Raw genomic sequence first — 16,190 nt, 5'->3', positions numbered from 1 at the left:
CCACACCACTGACTGTGCCTCTTAACGTAGTGGCATCTACAATCTTGGATATACAACTCTCTATACCTTCATCCAAGTCATTGATATATATGGTGAAAAGCTAATTCCACCATACAGATCCCCGGGGAACATCACTTGTCACACCCCACCAAACAGAGTACAATCCTTTATCCATACTCTGTCTCCTACCCCCCAACCAATTACCAACCAATGTCACAAGGTTACATCCAATCCATCTATCCATACACTCTCATTTTGGATCATAATTTCTTGTGTGGAATATCATCAACTGCCTTCTAGAAGTTCATGAATACTATCCTGTCCAGCAAATTAGATGCCTCCTCAAAAAATTCAATTAGATCAGTCAGACATGATCTACCTTTCACAAATCCACGCTGACTCTCTTGGATCAGCTCATATTTACTCGTTCCCAGCCAGTCTATCCCTGATGATAGATTCCAATAACTTCCCCACAACTAATGTTGAAATGACAGGTCTGTAGTTACCTGTTTTTTCCCTTCCTCCTTTCTTATATAATAGAGTGACAGTTGCAATTTTCAATGACATTTGCAATTTTCAGTGAGTCTTTCTTTATAACTTAAACAATCTACACCAGTAGTTCTCAATCAGGGATTGGGGGATTACAAATTTTTCTGATTTTGCAAAAGGGGGCGCTGATATAAAAAAAGTTGAGAACAGTGATTCTATCCAATATTAATGTAAGGAATCTTACAACACCAGGTTATAGTCCAACAGTTTTATTTGAAAATCACAAGCTTTCGAAGACTCCGAAAACTTGTGATTTTCATATAAAACTGTTGGACTATAACCTGGTGTTGTAAGATTACTTACATTTGTCCATCTCAGTCCATCACCAGCATCTCCACATCATATCCAATATTAAGATAACTGGTTTTGACTGATAATCACGTGCTCTTGAGATGCAACCTGATACCCCTCATTGCAACAAATAATTTCCAAAGTAGAATTAGAAAAATAAATAAATCCAAAGAACCTTTTTTTCAAATCACATGATCCCAGAATACACTGAAATATTGTAATCGTGTTACATTTTTATGTTGCGGCAGATATGGTTAAAGGTAAAAATGAATAAGCAGCTCAAATCTCATGAAGATAAACTCCATAATGAGATTTCTACAGTAAGTTTCAATTAGATTCTTACTGTGTAGCTTTGAACAAAATAAGGTACGTCTAAGAGGGTTTATAAAACAGTTAGGAGTGTGTTATTAGGAAGAATGGAGAGGTATAGACAAACTGAGTCCGAAGCTTGAGAGTTTTCACTGGTTTGTTTCTTTCCCAAGTGTTTACCACTCTTAGGAAAGCTCAAGCTTCCTCAGTTTGTTCTCTTACACACAATTACAATCTTTGTGTAATGTTGCTTCTTTGAAAATTTATAATATGCAAGGCTGATATTGGTGTCCATTACACCCAATCTGTGCCCAAAAATGAAGCGCGAAATTGGGCTGAAACTAGTTCCCCTGATTTCTGCCTATTTTCAGCCCTTATTAAGTTTCTGTTCAGGTCCGGGGTGGGCAGTGGAAACCCTTCTCTGTAACATGTAAGAGCTTCAACGACATATTTAGGAAAGGGCGCAGAAATCTCCGCTGAATTTCCCAGCCAAGTCCAATGCACACTGAGGAAACCTGGTGTCCATGGTTACGAGGGGCAGACCTTTCATGTGGGAAGTCTTTTAAACAGCACACATTTTCGAAGTATTTTTAGGTAATTTCTAGGCTCTTTTTGGAGGGATTTTGTTTCTTTTTCCTGCTGACACTCAGACTTTCATGATCCTTTGTGCCAGTTGGAGTTAATTATTTTTTTGCACCTTGCTCCCTTTACTGGCACCAATGGCTTTCCCAATGGAAATCATCCGAGCTGATGTGTTCAGAAGAAGAGAAGGACCTACAGAGGGATGTCAGGCAGGTCCAGCTGTTTAAGAGGTGCTCTGTGCCATCCCACCAGCACCCGCACATCTGCATCTGGCAGACGTAATGTTGGTGAAGGCTCCGCTTTGCAAAAGAAGCTAGGTTAGCTGATGCCCGATGGTATCATTACAACATGTGACTGCCTGACTAACCATTATGCTGGATGGCTCTTCAAAAGCACCCAAATTAGTGTATGCCATGCTTTAGATGACACTGTATGAAAGAAGGAATGCCAGGGTGATCAAGATCCACCATTGTCAGATTGGCCACACCTACCAAGATGTCACCTAACATTTCTGCAGGTTCTGGCACACCTACCTGACAATGACCATGGGGACCTATCTTCTCAAGGTTTGGGTCGCAGAAAGGCAGATCCAGAGCTGTGCCATCTTCTGCAAGGACACCTGGAGCTACCATGCATCACAGAGCTGGCACATGTATGGACAATAACGGTCAACAGTGGCCTGAAACTTGTTGCACTTCCTTGCAAGCATGATGCAGTGCTGACCTATGGAAATGATCCTGTGAAATGGTACAGAGGGCATCCCTCCTTGTGCGCCACTTCCATTTCAGCAGCCATCAAACAAGGAGGTCAGGTGTTGGGCAGCTCAGTAACTTGAATACAGACTTATACATTGCACCTTGGGTTCCCTTCTCCTTCATTTTTGCCTACCACTTCTTAATGCCCTGCCTCTTCAGCCTTGGCAAAGGCTACTGATGAGTTGAGAAGTCATTTAAGACTTTCTGAATTTTGGTCCCATTATGACACTCCCCTTTAAGTGTCCTCATTTTTTTTAAATTAACTTACGCACAATTTTCATCTCCCACCAATAATGTCATCCCTAGACCCCTCTGAGACTGCACAAACTTTCTGGAATAATGTTGCAAATTAACTTACACCAGAACATTTACATTTGACATTTCAAACAAGATTTGCACCAAATCTTAATTAGACCTGAAGATGAAAATCAGCTCTGCAATGCCTCTCCATTCAGCATTTATACTTACCACACCACACCCACATTTTTTGGGTCAATTTGTTGAGGAGTTCTTGGCTTCACTGTTGGTGGTCCATACCTAATTCATCTTTTCACCATGTCCACATTTGATCCTATGGATTCTGTTGGAATTTCTCCCTGGAATAAGAAATGTTGCTTTGATACACCTGATTAGCAGATTTTTCAAGAATTAACTTGAGCCTTTTTGGAATATTACAGAAAGTTTTGGCTCTCGAAGACCCACAAGTAGGCTGTCATGATTATTTTATCAAGCAGGTTACAATGTCTCCAGTATTCCATGAGGCAGTATAAGGTGGTACTAAATGAATTACCAATAAACACATATTAAGATCCAACACCAGAGTAAGAGATGCTAACTGTCCCTGCAGTCAGCTATGACTACGCAGTCTGTCTCTAGCTCCACGACGCAGACACCTTTACTTCCTGTGTTTATAGGAAAGTCAAGATTGTTTCTTAAAGTGGCAGCTAACAATTTAGGATTACATGCCTTTCTCTTTCAGATGTAAAGACCTGCTGTTCGTTTCCAGCAGTTTCTGCTTTTATCTCTCATTGTTCTGAAATATGGCTTGTCCAGCCCTACAAAATGCATTTCCTCAAGCCTTGAAAAATTGATACAAAATGATAAATTTTGTCTTTCCGCATTATTTAGCAGTCAGGAAGACCGTTTCCAATTTTCTACTTTATGTCGTGTACCCAAGCTACGACCGCTACAACTTGAATGATATATTCTTGCCATTAAATAAGGAAGATACTGACATACCTATTGCAAGTACCAAGGAGTCACTGAAAAGAGAACATCTGATGAAGTTACGAACAGAGTAAAAGGACTAGGCAGGTAGAGCAGGAGTCCCCTGGGGCCATCTCCCTCTCAAACAGATATACCGCTTTGGATACTGTTGGGGGAGATGGCTTATCAGGGGAAAGCAGCAAGAGCCAAGTTCATGGCACCACTGGTGGCTCTGCTGCACAGGAAGGGAGGAATAAGAGTGGCAGGGCTATAGTGATAGGGGATTCAATTGTAAGGGGAACAGATAGGTGTTTCTGCGGCTGCAAACTTGACTCCAGGATTGTATGTTGCCTCCCTGGTGCTAGGGTCAAGGATGTCACAGAGCGGCTGCAGGGCATTCTGGAGGGGGAGGGTGAACAGCCAGTAGTCGTGGTCCATATCAGTACCAGCGACTTAGGTAAAAAAAAAAGGGATGAGGTCCTGCAAGGAGAATTTAAGGAGTTAGGAGATAAATTAAAAAACAGGACCTCAAAGGTAGTGATCTCAGGATTACTACCAGTGCCACGTGCTGGTGAGTATAGGAACAGGAGAATAGACCGGATGAATGCATGGCTGCAGGGATGGTGTAGGAGGGAGGGATTTAGATTCCTGGGATGTTGGGACCAGTTCTGGGGAAGGTGGGACCTGTACAAGCGGGATGGGTTACACCCGAGCAGGACCGGGACCGATGTCCTCGCGGGGGTGTTCGCTAGTGCTGTTGGGGAAGGTTTAAACTAGAATGGCAGGGGGATGGGAACCTGAGCAGGGAGACAGAGGAGGGGGAAACAAGGATAGAAACAAAAGACAGAAAGGGAAGAAGCAATAGTGGAAGGCAAAGAAAACAAAGGCGAAAAAGAAATAGGGCCATAGTGCAAAATAAGATGACTAGCAATCTTAAAAAGACAAGTCTAAAGGCATTGTGTCTTAATGCGCGGAGCATTCGCAATAAGCTAAATGAATTAACAGCGCAGGTAGATATTAACGGTTATGATATAGTTGCGATTACAGAGACATGGCTGCAGGGTGACCAAGGATGGGAACTGAACATTCAGGGGTATTCACTATTTAGGAAGGACAGGCAAAAAGGGAAAGGAGGTGGGGTAGCGTTGTTAATAAAGGAGAAAATCAATGCAATAGTGAGGAAGGATATTGGCTCGGAAAATCACGATGTGGAATCTCTATGGGTGGAGCTAAGAAACACCAAGGGGCAGAAAACGTTTGTGGGGGTTGTCTATAGGCCCCCAAACAGTAGTGGAGATGTAGAGGAGGGCATTAAACAGGAAATTAGAGACGCATGCAAGAAGCGTACAACTATAATCATGGGTGACTTTAATCTACATATAGATTGGTCAAACCAAATTAGCAATAATACTGTGGGGGAGGAATTCCTGGAGTGTGTACGTGATGGTTTTCAAGACCAATATGTTGAGGAACCAACTAGAGAACAGGCGATCCTAGACTGGGTATTGTGCGATGAGAAAGGATTCAGTAACAATCTTGTTGTGTGGGGTCCCTTCGGGAAGAGTGACCATAACATGATAGAATTCCTCATTAAGGTGAAGAGTGAAGTAGTTGAATCCGAAACTAGGGTCCTGAATCTAAATAAAGGAAATTACGAAAGTATGAGGTGCGAGTTCGCTATGATAGATTGAGGAACTTTACTAAAAGGGATGGATAGGCAATGGCTAATATTTAAAAATATTAAATATTATATTACAACAATTATTCATTCCTGTCTGGCACAAAAATAAAACAGGAAAGGTGGCTCAACCGTGGTTTACAAAAGAAATTAGGGATAGTATTAGATCCAAAGAGGAGACATACAAAATTGCCAGAAAAAGCGGCAAGCCTGAGGATTGGGAGCAGTTTAGAATTCAGCAAAGGAGGACAAAGAGATTGATTAAGAGGGGAAAAATAGAGTATGAGAGTAAACTAGCGGGGAATATAAAAACTGACTGTAAAAGCTTCCGTAAATATGTCAAGAGAAAAAGATAAGTGAAGACAAATGTAGGGCCCTTACAGTCAGAAATGGGGGAAATTATAACGGGGAACAAAGAAATGGCAGAACAATTAAACACATACCTTGGTTCTGTTTTCACAAAGGAGGACACAAATGACCTCCCAGAAATGTTAGGAAACCAAGGGTCTAGTGAGAGGGAGGAACTGAAGGAATCCGTATTAGTAAAAAAATAGTGCTAGGGAAATTAATGGGGCTAAAGGCTGACAAATCCCAAGGGCCTGATAATCGACATCCCAGAGTACTAAAGGAAGTGGCCCTGGAAATAAAGGATGCATTGGTGATCATCTTCCAAAATTCTATAGACTCTGGAACAGTTCCTACAGATTGGAGGGTGGCAAATGTAACCCCACTATTTAAAAAAGGAGGAAGAGAAAAAACAGGGAATTACAGACCAGTTAGCCTAACATCAGTAGGAGACCAAAACTGCATACAGTACTCCAGATGTGGCCTCACCAAAGCCCTGTATAACTGCAGTAAGACATCCCTGCTCCTGTACTCAAATCCTCTTGCAATGAACATAGGAACATAGATATTATAAGATTTATAAGATATTAAGGGGAACACCTTATCCGTTCCCCTTAATATCTTATAAACTTCGATCAGATCACCAATTAACCTTCGAAACTCTCGAGAATACAACCCCAATTTGTGTAATCTCTCCTCGTAACTTAACCCTTGTAGTCCGGATATCATTCCAGTAAACCTACGCTGCACTCCCTCCAAGGCCAATATGTTCTTCCGAAGGTGCGGTGCCCAGAACTGCTCACAGTACTCCAGGTGCGGTCTAACCAGGGTTTTGTATAGCTACAGCATAATTTCTGCCCCCTTGTACTCTAGTCCTCTAGATATAAAGGCCAGCATTCCATTAGCCTTATTGATTATTTTCTGCACCTGTTCATGACATTTCAATGATCTATGTACCTGAACCCCTAGGTCCCTTCGGACATCCACTGTTTTTAACTTTTTACCATTTAGAAAGTACCCTGTTCTATCCTTTTTTGATCCAAAGTGGATGACCTCATATTTGTCTACATTGAATTCCATTTGCCACAGTTTTGCCCATTCACCGAATCTATCAATATCACTTTGTAATTTTATGTTTTCATCTACACTGCTTACAATGCCACCAATCTTTGTGTCATCGGCAAACTTAGATATGAGACTTTCTATGCCTTCATCTAAATCGTTAATAAATATTGTGAATAATTGAGGCCCCAAGACAGATCCCTACGGGACTCCACTAGTCATATCCTGCCAATGTGAGTACCTTCCCATTATCCCTACTCTCTGTCGCCTTTCGCTCAGCCAACTTCCTAACCAAGTCCGTACTTTTCCCTCGATTCCATGGGCTTCTATCTTAGCTAACAGTCTCTTATGTGGGACCTTATCAAATGCCTTCTGGAAGTCCATATAAATAACATCCATTGATATTCCCATGTCCACTACTTTAGTCACCTCTTCAAACAACTCAATCAGGTTTGTCAGGCACGACCTACCTTTCACAAATCCATGCTGGCTCTCTCTGATTAACTGAAAATTCTCGAGGTGTTCAGTCACCCTATCCTTAATTTTTCCCACAACAGATGTTAGGCTAACTGATCTATAATTCCCTGGTTTCCTCTCTCTCCTTTCTTAAAAAGCGGAGTGACATGTGCAATTTTCCAATCTAGAGGGACAGTTCCTGAACCTAGAGAACTTTGAAAGATTATAGTTAGGGCATCTGCAATGTGCTCACCCACTTCCTTTAAAACCCTGGGATGGAAACCATCTGGTCCTGGGGATTTGTCACTCTTTAGTGCTATTATTTTCTTCATTACTGTTGTTTTACTTATGTTAATTTTATCAAGTCCCTGTCCCCGATTCAATATTAGTTTTCTTGGGATTTCCGGCATGCTATCCTCTTTTTCTACTGTAAATACTGACGCAAAGTAATCGTTCAACATGTCCGCCATTTCCCCATTGTCAATGACAATATCCCCACTTTTAGTTTTTAAGGGGCCAACACTGCTCCTGACCACCCCCTTTTTCCTAATGTAACTATAAAAGTTCTTCGTATTGGTTTTGATATCCCTTGCAAGTTTCTTTTCATACTCTTTTTGTAGCTCTTACTATCTGTTTTGTGACCCTTTGTTGATCTTTGTATCTTTCCCATTCGCCAGGATCTGTGCCATTTTTTGCCTTTTTGTATGCCCTTTCCTTATGTCTTATACTGTCCATTACCTCTTTAGTTGTCCATGGCTGGTTTTTTTGGCAAGTAGAGTTCTTGCCCCTTCGGGGTATAAACCGATTCTGTATCATGTTAAATGTTTCTTTAAACATTTCCCACTGATCATCAGTCGTTTTACCCATTGACAGATTTGCCCAGTTTACTGCGTTCAGTCTCTGTCTCATCCCATTGAAGTCGGCCTTACCCAAGTCTAGAATCTTAGCAGCTGACTCACTTTTTTCCCTTTCAAACACTACATTGAACTCGATCATGTTATGATCGCTATTGGATAGATGTTCACGCACAGTTAAGCCATTAACTAAATCTGGTTCATTACTCATTACTAAATCTAATATGGCTTGCCCCCTTGTTGCCTCTTGGACATACTGCTGTAGAAAACTATCCCGGACACACTCAAGAAATTCACTACCTTTCTGACAGTTGCTAGTCTGTTTTTCCCAATCTATGTGAAGGTTAAAGTCCCCCATTAAGACCACTATGCCTTTCTAATCTCTGCATTTATACAATCTAGCACTTCAGAGCTGCTGCCAGGGGTCCTATACACAATTCCCACTATAGTCTCAGATCCTTTCCTATTTCTCAATTCAACCCATAAGGTCTCTGTTGGCTGCTTACCTCTCGTTCTATCCTCCTTTATCATTGAAGTGATTTCATCTCTAATCATTAAGGCTACTCATCCCCCCCCCTTCCATTTTCCCTATCTCTCCTGTAGACCTTATAACCCGGTATATTTAGTTCCCAATCCTGACCATCCTGCAGCCATATCTCAGTAATAGCTATCATGTCATACCCTCCAATTTGTATTTGTGCCTGTAGTTCATTTAATTTATTCCTTATACTCCGTGCATTTGTATATAGAACTCTTAGTTGGGCCACACACCCTAGCCTGACCTTCAACTTTGATGCTGAGTTAATCGCCTTACGCCTTCTAGTTTTCACTTTATCTGTAGTGTCTAAAGTACACTTTCTTTCTGCTGCTCTACGCTCTTCCCTTTCACTTGTTCTTGAACAACTGTTTGTACTATTTGTGTTGTGAATTTCCCTTAGGTCTTCCCCTCTCTTGCTGCTCTCAACTTTACTTCCTTCTGACTCCCCGCTCAGGTTCCCATCCCCCTGTCACTCTAGTTTAAACCTTCCCCAACAGCACTAGCAAACACCCCCGTGAGGACACTGGTCCCGGTCCTGCTCGGGTGTAACCCGTCCCGCTTGTACAGGTCCCACCTTCCCCAGAACCGGTCCCAATGTCCCAGGAATCTAAATCCCTCCCTCCTACATCATCCCTGCAGCCATGCATTCATCCTGTCTATTCTCCTGTTCCTATACTCACTAGCACGTGGCACTGGTAGTAATCCTGAGATCACTACCTTTGAAGTCCTGCTTTTTAATTTATCTCCTAACTCCTTAAATTCACCTTGCAGGACCTCATCCCTTTTTTTACCTATGTCGTTGGCATTGATATGGACCACGACTACTGGCTGTTCACCCTCCCCCTCCAGAATGTCCTGCAGCCGCTCTCCAACATCCTTGACCCTAGCACCAGGGAGGCAACATACCATCCTGGAGTCACGTTTGCGGCCACAGAAACGCCAATCTGTTTCCCTTACGATTGAATCCGCTATCACTATAGCCCTGCCACTCTTCTTCCTCCCCTCCTGTGCAGCAGAGCCACCCGTGGTGCCATGAACTTGGCTCTTGCTGCTTTCCCCTGATAAGCCATCTCCCCCAACAGTATCCAAAGCGGTATATCTGTTTGAGAGGGAAATTGCCCCAGGGGACTCCTGCTCTACCTGACTAGTCCTTTTACTTTGCCTGGCGGTCACCCATTTCCTTTCTGCCTACGTAAGCTTTACCTGCGGTGTGACCACCTCACTGCACGTGCTATCCACGATAGTCATATGGCGCAGCTGCTGTAGGATGAAATATAGGAGAGTAGAATTACAAACATAAAATATAGATAGTAAAGCAAAAACTCAATCAATTTTCAACTAAATATGTGACATGTTTTACTTTACCCTGAATTTATGATTCTGTGCACTGGAGCTCCACCTACATGGGTGAGGAATCCTCCACACTAGCTGACATGTGGTGAAAGCTCCAAGACAGACAGTCCAATGCCTCCAGCAACCTCTCATGGTCAAAAACATTCTCTTTTTAAAATCTGGGCCTCTGACGTTAGTATCCTTGTCCTTTTCAGTAGAGAAAGAATCTGAGCTGGATCTCCAACCACTCATTCCTTTTCCTCTTTTGTCACCACCACCGCCTGCTCCTGCACATAGTAGTTTATGGGTCACCTAGTGCACTTCCCTCTAAAGCTAAATTTTGCAGGGTGCATATTCCCAAGCAGATGTTTACATGGGTAAGATTAAGTGATGGTGCATCTTAAGGAGGGCTTTCCTCATCATTCTCCCTGAACCCCAAGCCAAAGTCATTTGTCTGACCTCGGGAAAGAAAAGAGACACTAGGGTTTGGATATTGCTTGAACGGCAAGTAAAATGTTTGATAATTATGTTTGATAATTTTCAGCACTGGGTCAGACAAAGTTTGCACATTCATTAGCTGACTTCATTGCAGTGAGTCAGGCAGTGAGTGAAGGAGTAAGGCCTGACAAAGGAGGTGGACAAGTTGTCCACACACTCTCATCTGGGAGCAGGCCTTCAGCTTCCATTTCCTGTATTGTCTCTACCCAATATTTCTAGTACTGCCACTTTGGTAAGGGCGAGAGTCTGGAGTTTCAGGGAGCCTGTCCCTCTAGTTATGGGCAGTTTTCTCCTGCATGAAAAGTAGAAGGGGGTAAATAACTGACATTGGCAAAAGGGCTTTCAGCCATTACCATGTCTGCATGATGACCAAAACAAGCATCAAGCTTTTACAATGGCTGGAGTTGCTAAGGAAAGCACCTTTTCAGGGTATGAGGAAAAGCAGAAAGGTGGCACAGCAAAGTCTTCCTTTGAGCCTAATAGGCAAAGATGGGAAGATTCAAAGGAAATGACAGATTGGGATGAAGTGGGTAATGGTCATACCTTGCAGAGTGGAAGTAGTGAGAGATGTGACTGTGGTTTCTATCATTGCACACCTAGTAAAGCAAAATGAATTTCTTTCAGCATTATAGCCAGCTCCTTGGATATATACTGCTGGTATTGACATGGTTGCCAACCTCCTGCCAATTCTATACTCTAACTCTCTGTGAAACACAGCAGCCGGCTGAGGGGAACAGGATGTCCCTCCTGGTCCCAATGACTCCACTAATGTGTCCCTGCCTGAAAATATAACCACCCCGCTGTTCTCTCGTCTGCAGGTTATAGATCAGCAAAGGTCCTTAATCTTGTTTTCTCTCTTTGAGCAGGAGAAGTGCACTTTGGTGTGAATCTGTAAACAAGTTACTTGCTGCTATTATGTGCAACGCTAATAGATGAGACCTGTTATCAAAACCATTAGAACCCCCAACACAAGTAGATGTGGTCACTGGAAGTGTGAATGAAATTATGATTTATTTAAATGGGTTGAATTGGCAGGAAATGAATTGTTCACCACAATGGAATTTGATTTATATTTTTGACAGTAGATTAGCAGCTTGTTAATCTGATATTGTTTGCCAAATTCATTAATATAGTCCAAACTAAGTTTGCCAGCTTTACTTCATCACTTAAAGAAAGTTCCAGTTATAGGCTCAATAAATAAAATAATAATTATTAAATTAAACTTTAAGATTAGTTGAGTACAATGAATGTCCTGTACTTACCCTGTATTGTTTTTTTAATGCATTCATAATTTTGAGCCTGCATGGCTAGGGGACTCTGTGTGTAACCTTTTCAGTGATGCAGATACACAAGGATGACATCTGGTGAGGGGATTCCTGCAGCATGTCTACTTCTCGGCAGTGAAAATGCAACATTCACTTTGGTGACAGCCAGTTATCAGGAGGATTGTTTGGTTTGTTTCTTCCTGTACAGGCTAAGTGTTTGCTTTGTTTTGATACTGCTGTGTATTTTCTTATTGATGTTTCCCCGCTCAGACTCTCCCAATCAGCACCCAGGAACAAAAAGGATGATGATCTCGGTTATTAACCATTTAGCACACAGTTGAAGTAAGCTGAATGGCTCCCTATTTAAAATGGCAGATCCATAGTGTAGGAGAAAATCTCTAAAGTTTTTGTATATTTATCTTGAAAGGACACAGACGCATACGCACACACATACACACACACCATTTCCTTTAAAGAAGTGGAGAAATTGTTGGAATAAGGCTTTCTATCACAAGATGTGTTTACAGCATTAATTAACCTCCCACTGTTATATTACTGCTCAACAGTGAGGATGAGCAAAATTCTGGATGATGAAGGCAATCAGCTATCTGTTTATCCAGTTTACTGTGTTCCCTGGGTTTAATATCTGCAATCTCCTCCACATCCTCCTCTTCACTTCATATGATCCCTCCAGACTTCCCTCCCTGACTGTCTGCCGATCCCTTACACATGGCTCTGCAAAATGTCTGCCTTTACATGAATAAAGCCCTTCTCATTTCGATCCTCATCCTGGGTCTGACCAAAACCTGCTGCCTAACAGTGGCTCTTTCTTCTTCAATGAAGCAATCCTCTTTCTGTTCCACCACATCCTCTACCCAGATTACCACGTAGGGCTAAGTCTCACCTTGACCTATCACCATACTCCTTCAGCACTTTTTCCATGTCCAATTGCCTTGCAATCTACCACTCTTCCCACCTCTTCTACAAGATCCTCGTTATTTACTGCCCCCTATCCCACCTAGGACCCTGACATCTATCTTACCAACCTCTCCTCTGTCATAACATCACTCAGTGTCTGCACCAAGCAGCTCATTTTCAATGATTTCAACTTTCACCTGAACTCACCTTGCCATGTCTCCTTCAGCTTCTGCCCTGGTTACCTCCCTGAACTTAACCCTCCACATAAACACGGCCACCAATGCACATGATCATACTTCCTCGACTTATCATCTTACTAGACCTTACTGCCTTGGAGGTCTGTATTGCCAACAGGATCATTTCAAATTATTTCCTCTACATCCATGCTGCCTTCGATATTATGGACTGTGGAATTCTCCTACATTACCTATCCTGCGCAGTTCATCCCAAAAGCCCAGATATACCTCCTTTTCCTTCGTCTCTCTATCTTTCCACACTTTGATGTATTTTCTTTTCTGAGAGGAGTGATATATAAATGCAAATCGTTGTTGAAGCTGAACTGTGTGGAGTCAGAAAAGGGAAGTGTTAGATGACGGGGGAGGGTCATGGTGCTCAGTCATCGGGGGTCATGGGAGGGGGTGTCATCAGGGAGAGGGTCGGGGGAGTCGGCCAGCTGGAGGGAGTCGGTCAGTGGGGGGGAGTCAGTCAGTGGAGGGGTTGGGGGGCTCAGTCATTGAGGGGGTCGGTCATCGGGGGGTTGGGGTCGGGGATCATTGCAGGGGTCGGAGATCGTGGGGGGGCGGATTGGAGATCGTGGAAGGGTCAGATTTGTGGAGGGGGGGCTCGGAGATTGTGGGGAGGGGGTCACTGCAGGTAGGCTGGAGGAAGCACTCCTGCTCCTCTGGGCCCACAAGCTGTGCTATAAAGGCACTTACCTGCAGTTCCAGGTCTTCTCGCCTCCTCTCACATGGCGTGAATAGAAGGCCCGGGAATTCCAGCCCCCAGGGGTTAAATACAAAAAATCTGTCAAAATGGAGGCCCGCAGCCTCCTTGAAGCTTTTACTGACCGATTCGCCTCCTAAGGACGGGTAGGTTGCCTGCCCCTCGTTCCGCCTCTGTGAAATCCGGGAGTGGGCGGGTTGGAAGCGGGTTGGGGGCAGGTTTTAGATTTTTAAAATACTGCCCCCTGCCCCCAACCCACCTGTTTTTCCCATTTAATATCACGCCCAATGTTCTTGTTTGCATGTCTTTTTCTGAGAAGGGAAGCTACTGGTACCATAGTGCTGTCATACAAAATTTGTGTTTGTCTTCCATGTGATACAGTAAGTAGCAAGCAGGTGCCTGAATTCCATCAACCCTTGAGTAATCTATTCTGGTACAGAATTGCTTCTAGAAGAGGATGTGACGTTGGATGATTTTGAAAAGCACTCTAGCCTCAGTGCCAGCAGAATAACTAAATAATAACAGTGATTATTTTTTAGGGGGCGAGGTTACAGGGAAAGTCTGATTTCACCAAGATTCACTTTGGAACTCAATCACGCTACCTTTGGAGCAACCACAATATAAGGACCCTCACATGGCTACAGGACCATAAGACCATCTGGCTGATTGTAGTTACCCATCAATACTTTACTTAAAATAGACTAATATTGGCAAAGCATTCTGATTACCCTGTATTGCACATTCCTGATGGTGGCAGCAATTCAAATCCTGAGTGACCTTTGCATAGTTTGCACACCCAGCAGATGGATAAAGGTTGGGAATAATGGGTACTGACCTTTCTGCTGCCACACAGTTACCATTTAGATTTCTTGAGTACAGTCATTGAGAGCAGTCCCAGGGGACACACATCTATAGCACAAAAATACCACAAATCTCCCTCTCTCCTTTTCTTTAATTCAAAGCTGAAATGGGGGCCCTACTTATTCTATAAATGTGTCAGAAAAAACAAAGCTACTTCATTCACATTTTTCATCATCGACTGTATTAACCCTATCAAAGCCAGGAAGCAGTAGATCTGTCACAGAGGTTGTTGTGATGCAGTCAGACTTTTAAAAAAATCTAAAATCACTTTCTTTTAAAATCAAAAATGGCTATTTGAATTTTAATTGGATGAAATGACTCCTACAAATCATATAGATTTGGCATTGAGAGAATAGACAATGGAAGAGCTGCAATAATGTGCAAAAGGGAATGAAATGGGAAAATTGAGTAAAATGCACCAGAAAAGGCTTAAAAGAAATTGGGACTGCTTGATGTGGCCGTTACAATTCAAGCTCCCTTACAGTTCACTTTATTCAGGTGCAGAGCAAAATGCAGTTTCCATACACAGATCTGTGTCTTCTGTAATCAGAAATTTACACCCTTATGCAAATTGTGAATGGGAGTAGTAGGGCACATGATTAACAATTAGCCTTTTACCAAGACATTTTGCACGGGAGATTGCATGGGCTCGCCATCAACTGTCCCGCTGAAAGGCAGAACGCACCTAAGCAGCCCACAAAGACAAAAAGCTTCGACATTTCTGAACCAAGCTATCTGGAAGATTAAGAATTCCCCTTTAAAAACGATTTGCACCACACATTCAGAAAAGCATTCTAGGTTCTCTCAGTAACATTCTTCACACTTACCCTCACAAATAGATAGAGACATTGTTCCTGTCTAGGCACAAGAAATTAATTGATTTTCTCTGTCTAAACTGCTTACTAAAATGTCAGTCACATCTCTGGAAATGGATGTGAGGATCCTGTCGAAACAATCATATCAGAAAAACCAATGAAATGCACTGTAAATGACTCATATGTCAACAAGAATGATAAAGCATGTGCTGCCATCACAGTAACTGCAGATTGTAATATACAGTATATGGAAATTATAATACATTTATATAACAGAATTATTACCACCATTTTTGCCTCAATCTGAACAGGAGTTTAATTAGGCATTCTGCTTAAAGGACTTAGACTTATTGCTGAAGAAAAATAACTCTGACGTTAAAAGATAAGCTAAATTTATCATCCCAGTAGGTTGAGCTGATGACTGCAGCTGTAGACTTGTTGCAACTTAATTGCATTTTTATTTTGCTCAATTTCTGCTTTTTTTTTTCAAATTAAAAGATACCCATCAATCTACTGCAGTATATACACTTGAAGTCATCTAAGAAACTGATCCCGCCTCACCTAGACATGTCGGGGGTGATTTTAAACCCCAAGAACGGGTGGGTTGGGGGCGGGTGGGAGTTGAAAATAGTTGTTTTGTTGGGTCGCAACTGCAAAATTTTCAGACTTTGCATTCCCAGTGGGAAGCCTGTTAAACCCTGAAATAAAGCTGGGTTGCGGTCGCGACTCAAAGAACAACTATTTTCAACTCCCACCCGCCCCCAACCCACCCGCTCTTGGGGTTTAAAATCACCCCTGTCAAGTTGAAAAGCTATTTGATCTGGCTGCTCTGTGATACCCAGTTTACAGACAGTGTGCGAGGCACATGGGGATGTTGGAGGTTGCAGCAGACCATGATTTAAAAATTGTAAACAATTTTACAACACCAAGTTAT

The 16,190-nt window shown here is 42.5% G+C and overlaps 1 protein-coding gene across 1 annotated transcript in view; it reads right to left on the bottom strand.

Moving 5' to 3' along the window:
- Positions 1-3,053: 3,053 nt before the first annotated feature.
- Positions 3,054-16,190, bottom strand: part of LOC137342579 (ribonucleotide reductase M2 polypeptide) — a 48,526-nt gene continuing 35,389 nt past the window's right edge. The window contains exon 10 of the transcript XR_010967292.1: positions 3,054-3,082. The gene's annotated coding sequence lies outside the window, so the exon portion shown is untranslated. The remainder of the gene's footprint in view (positions 3,083-16,190) is intronic.

The sequence above is a fragment of the Heptranchias perlo genome, chromosome 26 (genome assembly GCF_035084215.1).
Source record: "Heptranchias perlo isolate sHepPer1 chromosome 26, sHepPer1.hap1, whole genome shotgun sequence".
NCBI classification, from domain to species: Eukaryota; Metazoa; Chordata; class Chondrichthyes; order Hexanchiformes; family Hexanchidae; genus Heptranchias; species Heptranchias perlo.
This window is presented reverse-complemented; position numbering and strand designations above follow the sequence as displayed.